Here is an 18,049-nt window from a genome sequence, read left to right as displayed (position 1 = left end):
TAGAAGCAGAAGAAGAACGTCATGGGGATGAGGCTTGGGACCAGGTGGGAAGCTGGGAACCCTTGGGGAATACAAGTCAGTGTTATCTAGAGTCACCTGCAGGAATGTTCCCAGTGGCACTGTCCACAAGAGCAAAAAATGCCAAAGAACCCAAACATCTGTTGAGAGGAGAATGGAGAAGAAAATGGCAGAGTAGTCACATATAGGAGGTAATACAGCTGCATGCCACAGCAAGGACAAATGTCACCAACAGCACGTTGAGTGGCGAGAAAAGCAGATCAAAGCATACATACTGTATGATTTACTTCATATAAAGTTCAAAAGCATGCAAACCCAGCATGTTGTTCAGGGAAGGGTATTTTTTTAGGGTAAAATGATGAAGAAAGGTATAGAAACAATCAACATGAATTTAGGAGGGTGCCGGGAGGGGGCTGGTGCAGAGGAGAGGTACACAGTGGGGCTTTGGTGGCGTGGGCTGTAGCCTCTGTCTAAGCCAGGCTATAGGTAGTCGGATGTTTGTTTTTTATATTCTGCTCATGTGATTTATTCTTTTGTATGCATTTAATATTTAGTTCGATTTTGAAAACCTAGATGGGGCGGAAGTCTCCTGCCAAAGATGTGATTACAAAGCCTAATCCTTATAATCCTGGAACTCGAAACTCATCAATCCTGTCTTTGTTTAACCATCACACAAATACAACGAAAAGGCCAAGTATATATATGGAGCAAATGTAGATGGCAGAGCATGACCCAAGGGCCCTGAGTTTCTCGCCCTTTCTGGGTCGCATTTGCCTTTGACATTTCTTCTTTTTTCTATCTCATTCATGATTACACTCAAAAACTTTTTTTGAGTAACTCCTGAGTGAGGCATGCTCTATGCTGTGAGGAAGGGACAGTGGAGAGCAAGACAGACATAGGTTCCTGCCCTCATGCAGAAGACAGAAAATTAAGCATTACAGATACGTGAGGACAGGTGATGCCCAGAAGGACAGGTAGCCGGGGGGAGCACAGGGTGGCCGCTGACCCCCGAGCCACTGACCACCAGCGTACTTTAGAGTAACAAGAGATGCTTATTGCGTGTCAGGCCATGTCCTAAGTGCTTTACGTATTCTGTACATGATATAGTAATGCGCTGAATCCTCACAACAACCCTAACGAGACAGGTGCTATCATTATCCCCCTTTTACAGCTGAGGAAACTGAAGCCCAGGGGAGCTGAGTGACTGGCCCAAGTTCACACAGCTAGGAGGTGCTGAGCCAGGATTTCAAACTGGGCACACTGGTGTTCTTAAGCACCGTGCTCTCCTGCCCCTCCTGCTTCCCTAAGAAAGTGGCATTCTGGCTGAGACCAGAGAGATGAAGAGCAGTCAGGCCAGTAGAGAGGAGGACAATGGGAGTTCCAGGCAGAGGGCCCGTGTATGTATCGCTTGAAGGTGTTACAAGGAGCTAAAATAAATATTTAACCACAAAAAAATGTGAAAGAGCCATCCAGCTGAGAACAGTTTTCCTTTTCTCTTCTCTTCTCTTCTCTTCTCTTCTCTGTCTCTCTTTCTCTTTCTCTTTCTCTTTCTCTTTCTCTTTCTCTTTCTCTTTCCAGACTTGGCCTAGAAGCAATGCAGGGATGAGGTGTGGTCCGGGGGAGGTGGTTCGAGCTCTGGGCAAGACGCAGACCCTGGTGCCAGGGCTCCGAGGGTTTCTAAAGGCCCATGGCAACAACTGCCAGGGCTCCTGGGAAAATCCCCAGGCATCCAGGATCCTGTGGCTTTGGCAGTCCCTCTGTCCCCTCTTGGCCTCGTTTCCCAAATGGACCCAACATCAATCAAGGACAAGAACCTAAGGCACGACCTAGCAAACAGCTGGCAAACTATTTTTAAAATCCAATTTAAAGTTGTGTATGTGTAAGCCCCAGTGTGTTTCTCTGGGGGATTCTATCTTTCAAGTGGAAATTTTTTTTTTAAAGTCAAATAAGGTAATCTCTATTTTGATTCCCATCAAGCCCTCACGCAGGGCCCCGCAAGCCTACGGTAAGTGCTAATCCACTTTAAGCACAGGCAAGGCAGAGCTTGGGAGTCAGGGCGACTCCAGGACCCACAGACAAAGGTCAGGACTGCTGATATTTATCGTGTTAACACTGTTAGTGTGTGTTGGGCTTTGTCCAGCAGAAGACAAGAAAGAGAGGACATTAACTGTGGCTGCGGGAGGGTGGGGAGGGCGAGGCTTCTGGGATCTGCCCCTCTGCTGGCCAGCTTCCTAAATCTAGGACTCCCTCTGACGCTTCCAGAACAAAAAAATATTAAAGCCCTGAGAAGAAACAAGAGTGAGGTGACAGCAGGGATTGAGGCAGGGAATGGAGCCGAGAAAGTGAGAGGGAGGGCTGACCTGGGTGGGGACACAGTCCGCCAGCACTTCACAACGCCTGCTTGTCTCACTCAAGCTAGTGTTTTTCTGGTGGTTCTGCAGCCGCCAGGCCTTGGCTTCAGGCGCCAGTGGCAAGATAAAGCATCTTGTCCCAGGGCCAGCAGCACAGCGTAGCCTGTGAGGACGACAGCATTTTGCTCCTTCTAACAAATGCCTTTTGCATTCAGCAACCCAGATTTATTTGTCTGGGCTTTTCTTCTTTCTGAGGCCTACACTGGATAGATACATCTAGGGAAGGATTTCTCCAGCTTTCCCTCCCCCCCCACCCCCCACCAGGCACTTGCTAACTTTCCCATTTTTTTCCTCAAACAAACTCTAGGATAACCCAAAGGACCCTTGGCTCCCTGAAGAGTCAAGCCTGCAGTGGCCACAAACTCAGTCAGAGTCCCCGTCCAACATCCTTGAAGGTGAATTTTTTTTAGTCACGGGAAGGAGAGGACAGGGCTGGATAGACATCTTGGGGTAGGGAAGAGAGGGTCCTAGCCAGGAGAGAAAGGACCCCCGGGCAGAAGGAAGCTCCTGGCAGAAACACTTTATACCTTGCTTACTGTGATGGGACCCAGGGAGGCGCTGAAGGGGCCTGCTCTCGGGCAGGAAGGCAGTTCTATCAGAAGGGGAGCCGGACAGGGAGCCAAGTCAGAGGAAGGCTTTTGAGACAAACCATGAGCCACTTCCCAGGGCTTGTAGTCACCAGTCTCTGCAGCCGTGAAGGGATTGATCACAGTTTCACCAGGCAGCTCATATTCAAGCCTCAATCATTAAAAAGTCACTCTTGTATTGAATTAATGTACAGCAAGCCCTAAGCGGCACGTCAGGGGCTGGTGTGTGGCTAAGTGCTCTCTAAATATGAGCCAATATCATCAGTATTATCGAGCAGAAAGCTGCCTCCCCCAAATAGTGACCCATTGGCCCAGTGCTCTCTTCTAAAGCAATCTGGCCCGTGTCTGATCCCCTCTGTTTTCATTTCTGTAATAAACATCTTTAGTGTTTTTCAGTCCTGCACAGCTTCCAGACACAGGACCATTGTTGCCCTCTATAGATAATTCAAGTTATCAATCGCCCTTTTGGAACATTTTAATCACGGGACCCAGGATTGAATCTAAGATTGCAGGTATCATCAAATCATCTAAGAATACAGTGGAAAAGCACTCCTTGAGTTCTCTCACCTATTGATGCACAAACCATTATGCAGACAGGTGGGAAAGGCTGGAGATAGGAAGATGAATACAGCATAGTGGCTGCTATTTATAATCCGTCATATCTGGATGGGTCAGTGCATCGCGGTCCGTTCGCACCATGGACTATTATAGGGCAATGGAAATGCACCAGGACTACACACGACAATGTGGGTGACTCACAAACATGATGTCAATGAAAAGCCAGACACAGAAGAGTACACACCGTATGGGGCTTTTTTTTTTTTTTAATTTATAAAAACAGCCAAAACTAATCAAATGCTTTTGAAAGACTCCATAGTGGTTGCCTTGGGGAGGGGAAATAGAGGGTGTAAGAGAGCACGAGGAGGGCCCTGGGGGCGCTGTAAAGCTTGGTTTCTTCCTCTGGGTGCTGACTGCATGACTCTGTTTAGTTGGTGAAAATTCTGCGAGTTACACATCTACAACAGGTGCCTTTATCTGCTTGGATGTCGTATTATCAATAAGAAGTTAAGGGGGGGATATGCGTAGGATCAAGGTAATTGGAGGAGACACGGAGATAACTTCAGTGCAGATGCCATGAAGAGGAAGATAGAATGTGTGATACAGTGATACAGACGGAAGAAGGACCAATAGCTAAGGCTCGGGGATGGGGGGCGGTCAGTGAGGCTTCCTTGAGGGGCCCTAACACTAAACGGGAGCTGAACCTCATCCTTGGAGGCTGAATACTTGCGAAAGAAGGTGAATGTTGTTTTAGATATATTTACAGAGAGAAAGCTGAGATGTTCCAGGCACTCATTCTGAGGGCCTTGCTTGTTCCTTGAAGTAAGAAGACAAAAAAGGGTCACAAAGATGAGTGAAAGTAAGATGTGAGAAGTGAACATGATGCTGATTTAGAATAACAGGGATGAGAGCCAGAGCCAACCCAGGGTAAGTAAAAATAAATCGATGGGTGGCAGAGAGAAAGCCGAACAGAGGTATAAACCATGAACTTGGAGTGGGGCCATTCTCACTGGGTAGGTGGCCCTTTTCCAGAGTGAAACCAGAAAATCCAGGGTTGGGATTTTACTGGGCAGGTGTGGCAAAAGAAGGGCAATTTTCACTGGTGACAGAGTAGCTTAAAACATCAGCCAGTGTCCTGCCAGGAGCAGGGAATGGTCATCTGTGACCCCAGTCCCTCCTGTTCCCCTCACAGCTCTGATCACTCCCTCCTCAGCCTCACTCTAGGTCTTCTTCTCTACTCAACACTCAAAAATGGGTATCTGTAGAGTGCCACCTTGAACTGGGCCCTTTTTTTTTTCTTATCACACAACTTCCTTATACCCCATTTCCATTCCCACCTGATCTCATGTGTTCTGCCTCCAACTCAGAATCTGCTGAGCTCCAGACTTCTACGTCTGTTCACCATACTCAGGTTTGATGTTTTCCTCAACTCAGTGCGCTCAGAACTGAACTCATTATTTTCTTCCCCATCCTCTTCTGGTCTCTAACCTTCTCCTTCCTTCCTTCGCCACCCACTCAGCTGCCCAAGGCAGATGGCTGGGCCTCCTCATCCAATCAGGCACCATGGCTGTCAGTTGTCCTTTTTAATAACTCTCCTAGCTGAGGCATTCTCTACCCCCACTATCACCAACTAAAATTGAGCCCCACTCTGTTGCAAAGACCTCTGATCAGTTGCCCCGACTTTATTCTCACATCTCCTCTCGATCCTCTAGGCTGCTGCCCTGGTGGTCTTCCCAAAACCCTAATGATCTGGTCACAATGCTTTTATTAATGCAGCTATAATAAGCTGGTCCTGTGTCAGGACAAACCATAGTTTCCCGCCAAAGAGATCCTTCTTCTTACTCTTTCTTTACTCTTTCTTATCCCTCCATGTTTCTTACCTGCTTTTAAAACATTTATTTTATTTATTTATTTTTTAAAGATTTTATCCATTTATTGGAGAGATACAGAGAGAGAGAGAGCTAGAGAGCACAAGTCGGGGAGAAGAAGAAGCAGGCTCCCCACAGAGCAGGGAGCCCAATGCAGGGCTTGAGCCCAGGACCCTGGGATCACGACCCCAGCCAAAGGCAGAAGCCCAATGAACTGCCCCACCCAGGCGCCCCTAAAATATTTATTTTAAGAAAAATCTTACATTCACATGGTATAAATAAATCAGATATTATATAAAAGCATCAAATAAAAAGCCAAAATCATTTTTTCGTCCCTCCAGCCCCCCAGAGCCATTCTCCAAAGGTTACCAATACTTCTTATGTATCCTTCCTGAAAAAAAAGTCTGCAGCTACCTGTATATATTTTAAAACTTAACACGAATGAGATAGTATTGCTATGCACATTGTTGTTATTGTTGTTGTTGTTGTTTTTTAAGAACACATTTAGAGGATCTTTCCATGTTCTACCTCATGTTTTAATGATTGCATACTTTTATATTACATGGCTGTATTTAACTGGTCCCCTGCTGTTGGATGTCTAAGTGCTCTACAGGTTTTTGTTATTACAAGCTATGTTGCAGTGAACGTGATTTTGCCCATGATTTTGGCATAATTTTGCCAGTCTATCCCTAGGGCAAATTCCTAGTGGTAGAATTGCTGTGTCAATGAGAACAAGCATTCAGAATGTTGACAGACATTGCTAAATTGCCCTCCAGAAGAGTTAAATCTGTTTACACTCCCAGGAATGGTATATGAGGGTGCCTATTGTCCCATAATCTTGTGAACACTGGACATTACCAAACTTTAATATGTTTGCTGAGTTTATTGATGACAAATGGAATCTCAATGTTTTGTGATGCATTTTTCTTGAGCTATGAGAGAGATCAAACACTTTTCATATATCTATTAGCTATTCGTGTTTCTTGTAGACTGTTCATATCCTCTGCCTGCTTGGTAGTTAAGTTTATGAGTCTGGGTATTTGAACCATTGTTTAGTCTTCCAGGGAAGTTAATAGATTGGTAGAACTCCATGAATTTTACCTTTGCCCATGTATGAGCCTCAAGCAATCAGAGGATTGAGTGGCGCCTGAAAGTTCATATAAGGGCTTTTTCTGGAGCTTTCTGTCTACTGATGGTTGGCCCAACCAGCTGACCACTCCCTACTTCTTGTGCAACCATTGCACCCAAAAGAAACCCCATACTCATTAGCAATCACTCTCTATTCCCTTTTCTTCTCAGTTCCTGGCCACTGCTAATCTCATTTCTGGCTGTAGATTTGTCTACTCCAGACACTTCATGTAAATGGATATCCTAATTCCTTGTGACTGGGTTCTTTCACTTATCATAGTACTTTCAATGTTCATCCATGTTGTCGTATATATCTGTACTTCGTTCCTTTAAAAAAATATATTTTATTTATTTATTTGACAGAGAGATCACAAGTAGGCAGAGCACCAGGCAGAGAGAGAGGAGGAAGCAGGCTCCCTGATGAGCAGAGAGCCCAATCCAGGGCTCAATCCCAGGACCCTGGGATCATGACCTGAGCCAAAGACAGAGGCTTAACCCACTGAGCCACCCAGGTGCCCCTGGACTTCATTCTTTTTTATGGCCAAATAATATTCCATTGTGTGGCCGTGCCACATTATTGTTTATCTAATCATCTGTTGATTGACATTCAGTTTGTTTTCACCTTTTGACTATCACGAAAAAACTGCTATGAACATTTGTGTACAAGTTTTTGTGTGAATATGTTTCAGCTCTCTCGGACGTATACCTAGGAGTAGAATTGCGGGGTCATATGGTAACTGTTTAACTTTACGAGAAACTACCAAACAGTTTTCCATTTTCCATTTCCAGCAGCAATGCATCAGTGTTCTAATTTCTCCATATCTTTGCCAATACTTTTTATTATCTTTTTTATTATGGCCATGCTAGCAGCTATGAGGTGATATCTTATTGTGAGTTTGATGCATTTCTCTAATGACTAATGATATGAGCATCTTTTCATGTGCTTATTGGACATTTGTGTATCTTCTTTGGAGAAATGTCTATTCAAATCCTTTGCCCATTTAAAAGTTATATTTCTTATCTCCTTATTGTTGAGTTGTAAGAGTTTTTTTATACATTCTAGATACTAGACCCTTACCAGATATATGATTTGTAAATATTTTCTCCATTCTGTGGGTCACCTTTCATTTTGTTGATAGTTTTCTTTAATACAGAAAAGTCTTTAATTTTGAGAAAGTCCAATTTATTTATTTTTACTTTGGTTGCTTATACTTTTGGTGTCATACCCAAGAAACCATTTTCTAGTTCAAGATCATAAAGAAATACTCCTACATTTTCTTCTAGTTGTATAGTTTTAGCTCTTACATTTCAATTTTTATCTATTCTAATTTTTGTATATGGTGTGAAGTAAGGACCTAGTTTCATTCTTTTGCATGTGGCCATCCAGTTGTTCCAACACCATTTGTGGAAAAGACTATTCTTTCCCCCACTCAATGGTCTTGACACCTTGGGTATATTTCTGGACTCTCAATCCAATTCCATCAAACTTTCTTTAATATGCTTTCATTCATATATACATATATATATATTTTAATAAATTTAAAGAAATAACTGTAAGAAGGAAGGGATATCTGTATTCATTGTCTAGTTCCCAAGAAGAAAACCTACATGGAATCCATTTATTATTAAAAATTATCTTTGGTGATGTGATTGCTTAGAATAAGAGCAAAAAATTGAGTGTGCTGCAAGAGTTTTCAACACTCACTCTCTTCACTTCAAGTGCTTCCAAGTGTATCTGAGGGAACTTTAGGATGGAAGCACGGCAGGAGGCCAAGGGAAGAGGGTTAGAGTCTGTCAGTGTCACTGGTGGCAGCTGGTGGCCTGGGCATGGGCAAGAGTCCAAGAGAACAGATTCTGTACATATCAAACCACACCTACAAGGGCTATCCATAGGGTAGTTTGTGAAAGATGGTTCTCAGGGCCCAGCCAGAGTTCAGACACCACGAATGTGGTCCAGTCTCCAAGTAAAATTCTCATTCCAAAGGAATGACTAAGGCAGTATCTCTGGAATAGATAGATACCACCACTGAGCCACAGGGAGATGGCACTTCTCTGTGGCTCTGGACCACCAGTAGTGAATTTACAGGTCTTGAGCAATTTTTCTAAAATAGGTACTTGTCCAGCAAGGGCCAGGTCACACTTACTGTTCAAGTCCAAGACCCCTTGCAAGGAGAGCAGATAGTGGCATTTACTAGTATGTTTTGCCCCTAGAGGAGTAAAAGTGAGGCACCACGTGTGCATCTGTGTGGTGCCTCACTTCTATCCCAGGGCTCAGTATGTGTGGTCGCTGGTGTTCTTTGTTCCCAGATTGGGAGGCATCTCCACACTGCCTCTAGTTTCCCTCCAGGCAGTGAGGGCAGTTGCCAGCCTCTGTCTACTTCACAACTCCTCTTTGCCCATGTTGCTCCCACATCCAATGTCCATAAGCCCTGCCAAGTGAGACTATTCCTTGTCAGAGCCAGAGACTCAACTCTGTAGCAGTCCACAGAGAGGGCCTTAGACTCAGTGGGGCTGTGGGCTTCATTAAGTATGACTTTTAGGGACTTATAGTTTCATCCCAATCCCCAAAGGGAATGAAGGCGAGGCTGACTTCCAGACATGGTACAAATAAGTTGGACCCTAATTTTTGAACTCCAGCATTAACAGCAAACCTTCAATGTTTCCAATAGCTCACTGGTTCTTAAATGGGGAGCCCATTATCAGTTGTCACAGCTTGGGGGGTAGGTAGATGCTACTGGCATCCAATGGGTAGAGGCCAGGGATGCAGCTACCTATCCTATAATGCATGGATAGCTCTCCATAACACAGAATTATCCAGTACAAAATGTCAGTACTGCGAATGTTGGAGAAACCCCGCAAAATATCTGATTAATATAACATCTGTGTACTATTTTGGACTACGGAGTGATCACACTTTTACTAATATTTCTGTGTGCTACTGGGATCTGGCTCCCAAGAAGTTTCTGCCTGGACCATCCTGAGTTGTTTCTTTTATAATCTCTTCAACATAAGCTCTAATTGATTTGAGGCTCAATTTTTGGACTATTCTCTCCTCTCAAATGGGTCTAGGTAGATAGTCTTTCAATTTTTGTGGCTTTTTAACTCCAAAGTAATGTTTAAGAAGTATATGCTACCAGCATTTTTTTTTTTTACAAGATTGATGTTATTTATTTATTTATTTAAGGGAGGAAAAGGTAGAAGGGGAGGGAGAATGACAAACAGACTCTGCAGTGCTGGGCTCGGCTTGATCCCAGGACACTGAGATCATGCCCTAAGCCAAAACCAAGATTCAGATGCTCAGCTCACTGAGCCTCCCAGACCCTCCTACTACCAGCATATTTTTAAGTAGATATCTGAAGTTTTTCATCACAAGTACATTTGAAAAGTTGTAACTTTCAGCATATTATAAATATTGACATTTAAAACACAATAAACCACTACTCTTAAATATGCCCAATGGAATCTAAATACCATAGAGTTAATACTCACCATCATTCATTTTTAAAAATACATGAACAAAAGGTAATCATAAGTAAAAACTAAAATACATGAGCAAATTCCTCTTTAATAGGGAAAAATTCTGTATTGTTCCTTTTTTCTCTGTGAACTCCTATCTATTTCCCCCTACAGAATTTTTTACTTATGTAATATATTTTATATTTTATCTTGAAAGTCTTTTATTGATCGCCCTATCACCTACTCTGTTCCAAAATATCCATATAAATTGAAATATATTAGAAAATGTTCATTATAAGTTTTTGAGAATTAGCCAAATTTCCTGTGGCTTGACTTAGCAATATAATAATAGGTACACAATTCATCAAAATCATAAATGTATTATAATCTTTTATAATTATCAATCAAAAAAGGAAAAGTATATAAGCATGTGCATGTGTGTGTGTGTGTGTGATGAAGTGGATGGGTTTTTTCTCCCTTAATTAGTTTAAATTCCATGGAAGAATATTACATATTGCTAGAAAGAGACAGGGTTCATTATTGATTTTAATCCTATTTTTCATTTTTACAGGTATAAACACTAAGGACTTTGTTCATATAAATAGTTTTGTTAGAGCAATTTTACCAAATGTTTTTGATTTTTTCTAAATGCCAAAAAAAACCCCAAACAAAACCATATAATGATCTGTTATCCAAAATTATATGTAATGGCCTGTTAGCTAATAATGTCATTAAGTTATCCAGTGGTATAGAAAACAAAATATTAAATAAGACTTAATTTGCAAAAAGATTTGTTGGTTATCAGAATCATTCATTTTCTTAATACCTCCATCAGTATCTTAGTAGTGTGTTCCCTTGTTTAGCACTCCAGCATGGGACTTGGTTGGGTGAGAGGTCTTCTTTTCTTTAATGCACCTAAGAAAGAGGCCTTTGCGAAAGGGGACATGGGAGATGGGAACCCAGTCTTTCGTCTCAGGTCTACTCTCTGGCAGATCAGGGACACCAGAGTGGCTCAGATGGTAAGCATCAGATTCTTGGTTTCCACTCCAGTCATGATCTCTCAGTCACGATCTCTTAGTCATGAGTTTGGGCTCTGAGCTCAGCTCGGAGTCTGCTTCAGATTCTTTCGCCCTCTTCCTCTCCCTCTATCACTCCCTGCTTGTGTGCTCTCTCTCTTTAAAATAAACACACACACACACACACACACACACACACACACACACCAAAAAACCTTATTATCTGGCAGATCAGTCTTAGAAAATAGTTCATATGGAAGTTGGGGATCTGGAAATTGATCAATTAAAACTATCAATGTCTAGATAGACCTTGGAAAGTTTCATGTAATCTCAGGAGTACCCTATCTCAGTTGCAGACTGCCAGTCTGGATTCTTGTTACTCATTGTGCTTCATAATCCAGCAGGATCAGCATCCCCTGGAAGCTTGTTAGAAATGCAGAACCTTGGGTACTTGGATGGCTCATTTGTTGGGTGTCCACCTTCAGCTCAGGTCATGATCCCAGGGTCCCAGGATCATGCCCCACATCCGGCTCCCTGCTCAGCTGGGAACCTGCTTCTCCTTCTCCCTCTGCCTCCTGCTCCCCTTACTTGTGTGCTGGCTCTCTCTCTCTCTCTCTCTCTCTGTCAAATAAATAAATAAACTCTTAAAAAAATAAATGCAGAATCTTGCTAAAAGTTGTATTTTAGCAGGGGATATGTATGCACATTTAAGTCTGAGAACTCACTGCTTCTTCCCACAAAGTCGTCTGTGGTCCTGAAGAATAACATTTTCATTATATATATAATATGGATCCTGCAGGCCTCTTGAAGATGTAAGGTTATTATCATTGATGCAACCAACAATTGGCTAGTCCAATAATTGTCAACCGTGGTTGTTCATTAGAATCACCTTTTGCTTTAAAAACCTACCTGTTCCCTGTCCCAAGCCCAGAGATTCTGATTTAATAATCTAAGGGTCTAGGCATCTCTTGATTTAAAGTGCTCCAGTTTAGTCTAATGCATAGCCAGGGCTGAAATGGCAACACTGTTTCTTTGAATTATCTATTTGAGAAAGGTCGCCCATGACTCTGAATCCCAGCTGTTGCAGTTGCCAAAGGACTCCAAAACCAGATCTGCTAGTTCTAATCTGCATATAACCTAATCCATGACAGTTGGGTTGATGTCTTCCAGCTGGAAGCCTGGAAGAAAGGTACTAAGAACCTTTACAGAGGAAAGCATCATTCCAGCAGAACACACTGGATGATCACTCTGCCAGACCATCTTCCTTGTAATAAGGGCCATGAACCTTCTGAGACTGTAGGTAAAGGGTAACATCACTCCAGACTGTGTTTGGGGACCAAGATCAAAACTCTGCTCCCCAGCATCTGAGAAGATCTCAACCTCACAGATCCTGACCATGGCCTGGTTTGTACTCCCTGCCACTGCCAGGCTTTAATCACAGAATAGAGTTTAACCAAAGTCGCATTACATTTCTCCTTTGTGAATTGCCTTTTTCAGTTAACTGGGATTTGTAAGAACATCAACTATTCAGGCTTCCTAGAGAACTGGGTACCCTGGAAGGCAGAAAATTTATCAAAGTATGGCAAAAACCTCAGCAAGCGTGTAAGGTCTCTGTGAATTGTGAAGGCAACACCACTGAAGACAGGGCTGAGTGCTCCCAGTTACCTCATCATACCAGCATTCTCTGTCCCAGGGGCAGTTGTGTCCTCCCACAGTGCAGAGTTGGGCACAAAGGATACAAGAGTTCCTTCCTACCTCTACCTCAATATCCTTAGTTCTCCAAGGGAATGGGGCAGGTCCTTCCTTTGGGTGCCTGTGGAGGCAGTTCACAAGGGAAGGACCCTGAGGCCATCAGTTAGTGGAAGGTCAAGCCAAAAACACTATGCCCCCCATAAAAAACGTGGGGGGAAAAGAGATGAAAAGGCAAGTCAAGGAAGCCCAGGTACCAAGCAAACAAAGCTGGAAGCAAAAGCAAGTAGGTTATGAATAGGGCAAAGTTGCCATTCATCCAGGGGCCCATTTGGCCCTGAATTCAAGGCAAGTCTAAACTAGGACCAGTCTCAAGAGATGGGTATGTGCCCTCCTGAAGTGTGGGGTAAGGTCCAAAGAGGTAAATCCCTAAGTGATACCCTGTCTGTGGGAAACGGCATTAGCTTTCAGAGAAAAGCTGAGGATGGCCAGTGGTATATCTACACGATAGCGAAAACATCTCAGTCTGCCCCAATAAAGATACTGATGAGTCAAGCGGACATCACTGTAGACAAGAGGCCAGTGGCTGGGCTAAGCTGCAACAGAAATGGTGAGAATAAATCCTTACAGGAGTCCCAGATTGATGAGCTATAGCCTTTGGCAGCAGGTAGACTTGGCTCAATCCTGAGAACCCCATCCATATTTGGGTGGGAGAGAGATTTGAATCCTAGTGCTTGGACCCTGTACACTCCCATGAATGGCACCATTCTGGAAAGCATCATCAGAATCATGAAATCTTCACCAGGGGTCAAAATAATAGGGGAGCTAAAGACTGAACATCCAATCATTTAGATTCCGCCTGATCTTCCCTCCTCCGTGTGCCTTGTTTTTCTCAAACTCACCATACAAATCAATTAATTCATTTACCTATCAGTGAGGTTGAGAATCTTTTCACATTTATTCACAATTTGCATTTCCTCCTTGATAAATTACATTCTTTTTTATAGGTTTCATGGGGCTGTTGTCATTTTCTTATCATTTGGTACTAACCCTTTGTCATACATATTGCAAATGTTTTCTCCTATTGTCTTTGTATTTTACTGATAGTAACTTTTCATTCTTAATGTAGTTAAGTCTTTCAACCTTGTCCTTTGTGGCTTTGGGATATTCTACCTTTCTTGCAAAAGTCTCCAAAGGGTATTAAAATATTCTCCACATTTTTCCTTTGTCATACTGAAAAAATTAAAAAGAGTGATAACACTCAGCATTGGCGGGAGACATGGGAAATGATATTGTCATTGAATTGACTTGACATTCAATTGAATTGACATTCATTGACTGCTGGTAGGAATATGAGTTTTGACAGCCATTGGAAAGTAATCCAGCTCTAACTAAAAACATGTAAAAATGCACATTTCCTTTGTTTCAGCAATCCCACTTTTGGACATCTTTTCCACAAAAATGAAAACATTGGTTCACAAAAGTGTATGTAAAAATATGTTCAGTTCATCAGCATTGCGTATGGGGCAAAAATGAGAAACAACTCGAATGCCAACCAGTGAGGGAACAGCTGCATGAATTGGATGGCAGAGTCAAACTATAGTATATTTTACTGTTAAGAGAATGCCACAGACTGTACACTTAAAAATGGTTAAATTATAAATATTATGTTTATTTTACTACAGTAGGAAAAAGAAAAAATAGAATTATTTACCTCGAGTGTCCTGGAGAAATGGCCATAAAAGTTTTTAAGAGAAAAATCCATGTTTCACGTAAAATGCGTGTGGGCATGCGTGTTAATAGAAAAATGTATGAAAGGATACAAACTAATTTTTTTTGGTAAAAATTTTATTATTTTAAAGTAATCTCTATACCCAAAATGGGGCTCAAATTCACAATCCTGAGATCAAGGTTCACATTTTCCACCGACAGAGCCAGCCAGGTGCCCTGGATACAAACTAAATATCATTAGTGATCTCAGGGAGCATGAAGTATTTATTCTTTGACTAATAACAGGGAACATGAATTTAGAGCTCAGACCTAGGCTCAAGTTCCAGCTCCACTACTGAATTGATGTGTGAGCTGGATGACTTATGTGATAGCGCCTTCATTTGTAAAACAGGAAGAGAACTAGTAACTTCTCTGTTAGAAGTGTCAGGAGGCATAGATATGAGAACAGTGACTGCCACAATAAATTATATTGTCATCATTATTGTCTCTTTTAGTGTCTTCATTATACCCTATCCATTCTTCCATCCCTCCTGACTTTTATTGGAACAGTCAAAAGATTTGATTAAGAATCAGGAGAGAAAAAGAGAAACAAAAACAAATTTCAAGAGCCTAGAAATGAGGGGATTTACACTGTATTTGTTTTAGACCCCACTAGAGCTAGCTTGAGTCTGAGGCCATCTGAGATGTCTGAGCTTTGGCCCTAAAGGACTGGAACCAATTTTGGAGACATGTCTAGATTTCCTTCTTTTTGGCCTATTATCATATCACATCACATCACATTACATCACATCACACCACATTTAAGGTACTCTTAAGATTCACAGACTAGCAGCTTTCTTCTCAACAACTCCACAACTTCTCTATTGCTCTTTGACATACCTACTGTTATCTTCCTCTTTTCTCCTGCCCAATCAACAACTTCTTGCATGGTAAATGTTTTCTCTTAGTTACTGGAACTCTCTTCTTCACTGGCAAACCGATAAGGCCTGGAGTTGTTATATTTGCTATGTGAGTCACAAACACTAGTTTATCCAATCCCAACCTTGCCACTTTCACAGACTACTAACATTAATATTCTTTGTGTTGAGAAATCTGGAGCCTTTAGGCAGCGATTAGACTTTTTTTCTTGTGCTTTACAGTATTTCACATTCAACAAATCTCATTAAGATGTGAAATAAACCAATAACTTCTCCTGGTTTATTTTACCTTTAATGTATGGAAACAGAAATCTCTTCTCAGACCAGGATGGCATTGAACTTCTCTGGTAGTAAAGGGCCCTCAATTTTATTATAATGCTTGCAACTAAAACAAAACTGTAGCTCTTTTCATTGATCCCCAGGATTTCTTATTTCCCTATTTCCTTCTGCTAGCTTTTATATTTAATCCTTCTTTATGTTTCCTTCCTTTTCTCCTGCTCTTCTCTCTCCCTCTCCTCAGACATTCCTAATCAGCTTGTGTGTGTCAGACACATGGTAACAAAGCTTGATCAAAACAGACCACCTTCTCATTGTCAGAGAACTTACAAATTACACCAATAAATGCTGCAATTTCAAAGAGCACCTAGTAGGAAACACAGGACCCTGTGAGAAATCAGTGTAGGTGAAAGCTTCATCCAGGAAGTGGCAGCTGAGCTGGGGTGGAAGGATGAGGAGGAGTTAGCTAGGCATCTCCTCCCATTTAGAGCTGGGGAGTAGGGGGTTGAGCAGAGACCAGGACTGTCATAGCACCAGTCCCCAGGGCTGGTTGCCAGAAGTGCTCATAAATATTTGTGGGAGTAAGGGACAATGAGAGAAATATAAAATCAATGAAAATGTGTCCACTTTGTTTTGAAATAAATTAAGAACGTAACTGTTACTAATTCAAAGATATCCGAAATTTAAAAAAAAAACATGAGAAAGTGGCACAAGATGAACAGTCAAATCATATTCGGATATGGAGGGATTTTATTCTCTATCTGAACAGCCATTAGAAGCCACGGAAGGGTTATTTTTTACAGCTGATGTTTAAAAAAATGCCTATTATGTTCTAAAGCTAAAAACTACTTGCATGATTTCATTTAATCCTTGAAACAACCCTATGATAGTAGTATTAGTATGCCAATTTTACAGACTGAGGACACTGAAATGTAGAGGCTGTTTGCTCAACACTGTTAATAAGTGGCAGAGGCTTGACTCCAAAACCCCTTATTCTTAACCACTATATTACACATACTATGAGCAAGAAAGAGAAGTAGGTAAGCAAGTATGAACAGCTGATGCTAATCTCCTTGGCAGGAACAGCCCCACTGTGGAGTTTGGTAGCATAGGGGTATCCGGGTTTAATGAGCTAATCATTAAATTTAACTAATCCCCTTGTTCTGACTCCATATTAACCAAATAACCTTCTAATTATATTCTGGCTTCCCATATAGATTTTTCTGCTGGGAGATAATGCACTGACCAGCCTACACACGCAATTTGTTCCAGCTGGCAATTTTATTACTCATTGTGAGTTAATAAATCGGCATTCTGCTTTAAAAAAAAATGAAATACACTAAAACAAGAAAAATTATGAAATAGTCTTATACAGTTGTTTTTCTGTGGTTAGTTTTAAAAATAAAAACATACATGTTGTCTCTTCCGTGATTTAACCTTGCTGCATGCTTTGAGCCACCATGGATGTGGTCAGAAAAGTCTAAGAGATCATGAGTCCTTCCCTAACCTCCTTTGTTAAAGCTTCTAGCACAGCCCAAGGGCTTTCATTGTTTCCCAATGGCAAACTCCCACCTTTCTCCAGTGCTGACAGGACTGTTCTTCAGAATTTAGCTGATTCTCTGAGCGTTAAAGCAGCTGGAGGCTGTTCCAAGGGGTCTCCTCCATCTTCCCAGGGAAACGTGCATCCTATCCTAGGAGCAGGCCTTTCCCTAAAAACATCACTAAACCCGATGTTAATGCATGCGGGACAACCAGGACCACAGCCCCCGCCAGACCCCCACGGCGTCTCAGCCCCCCCGGACGATAGGAAGTGACACCTGCCCTCCTTTCCACTTGTGGGCTTCTTCCAAACGCGGACTCCATGAAATCCGTTCCCGACTTCCTACTCCTTGTTGGCTCAAGTTTTGTTTTGTTCTTTTCTTCTTCTCTCCCTGTATTCCCTTCATGGGCAAAACTGGGACAAACGCAGGTGGATCTTTTAAAGTGAAAGCTTCATGAAATGGACCACTTCATCTTACTAAGAGATCTGCTTAATCACATACAAAGGCTAAAACAGGGCTTTCCCCCCCAAGAAAAATATTCAACAGTCTCTTGAACAGAGGACTGAAAAGACACTCTGAACAGTGATTATTTTCCCGTCAGAGACATAGGAAAGTCAGCAAGTGCCAGGTCAGCCTTGTGAGGGGCCTCCTTTCTTGGACGGAGAAAAGGTCTGAGCCGAAGAAGGGGCTGGAGTACGGCCCTCACTGCAGGAGCAACAAAGGGAAAGGGCCTCCCTCAGAAACTTTAGAGCTGTGGTGGAAGTAAGACGGCAATCGATGACAGAACTCCCGTTATTCTGCTTTTCGGCCATTTTCTCCACCGAGGCATTAACCAAGAAATTACTAGCAACCC

Source organism: Lontra canadensis, unplaced genomic scaffold (assembly GCF_010015895.1).
Source record: "Lontra canadensis isolate GAN:19392208 unplaced genomic scaffold, GSC_riverotter_1.0 scaffold71, whole genome shotgun sequence".
NCBI lineage: Eukaryota > Metazoa > Chordata > Mammalia > Carnivora > Mustelidae > Lontra > Lontra canadensis.
The sequence above is the reverse complement of the archived record's forward strand: the minus strand, read 5'-3'. Positions refer to the sequence as shown.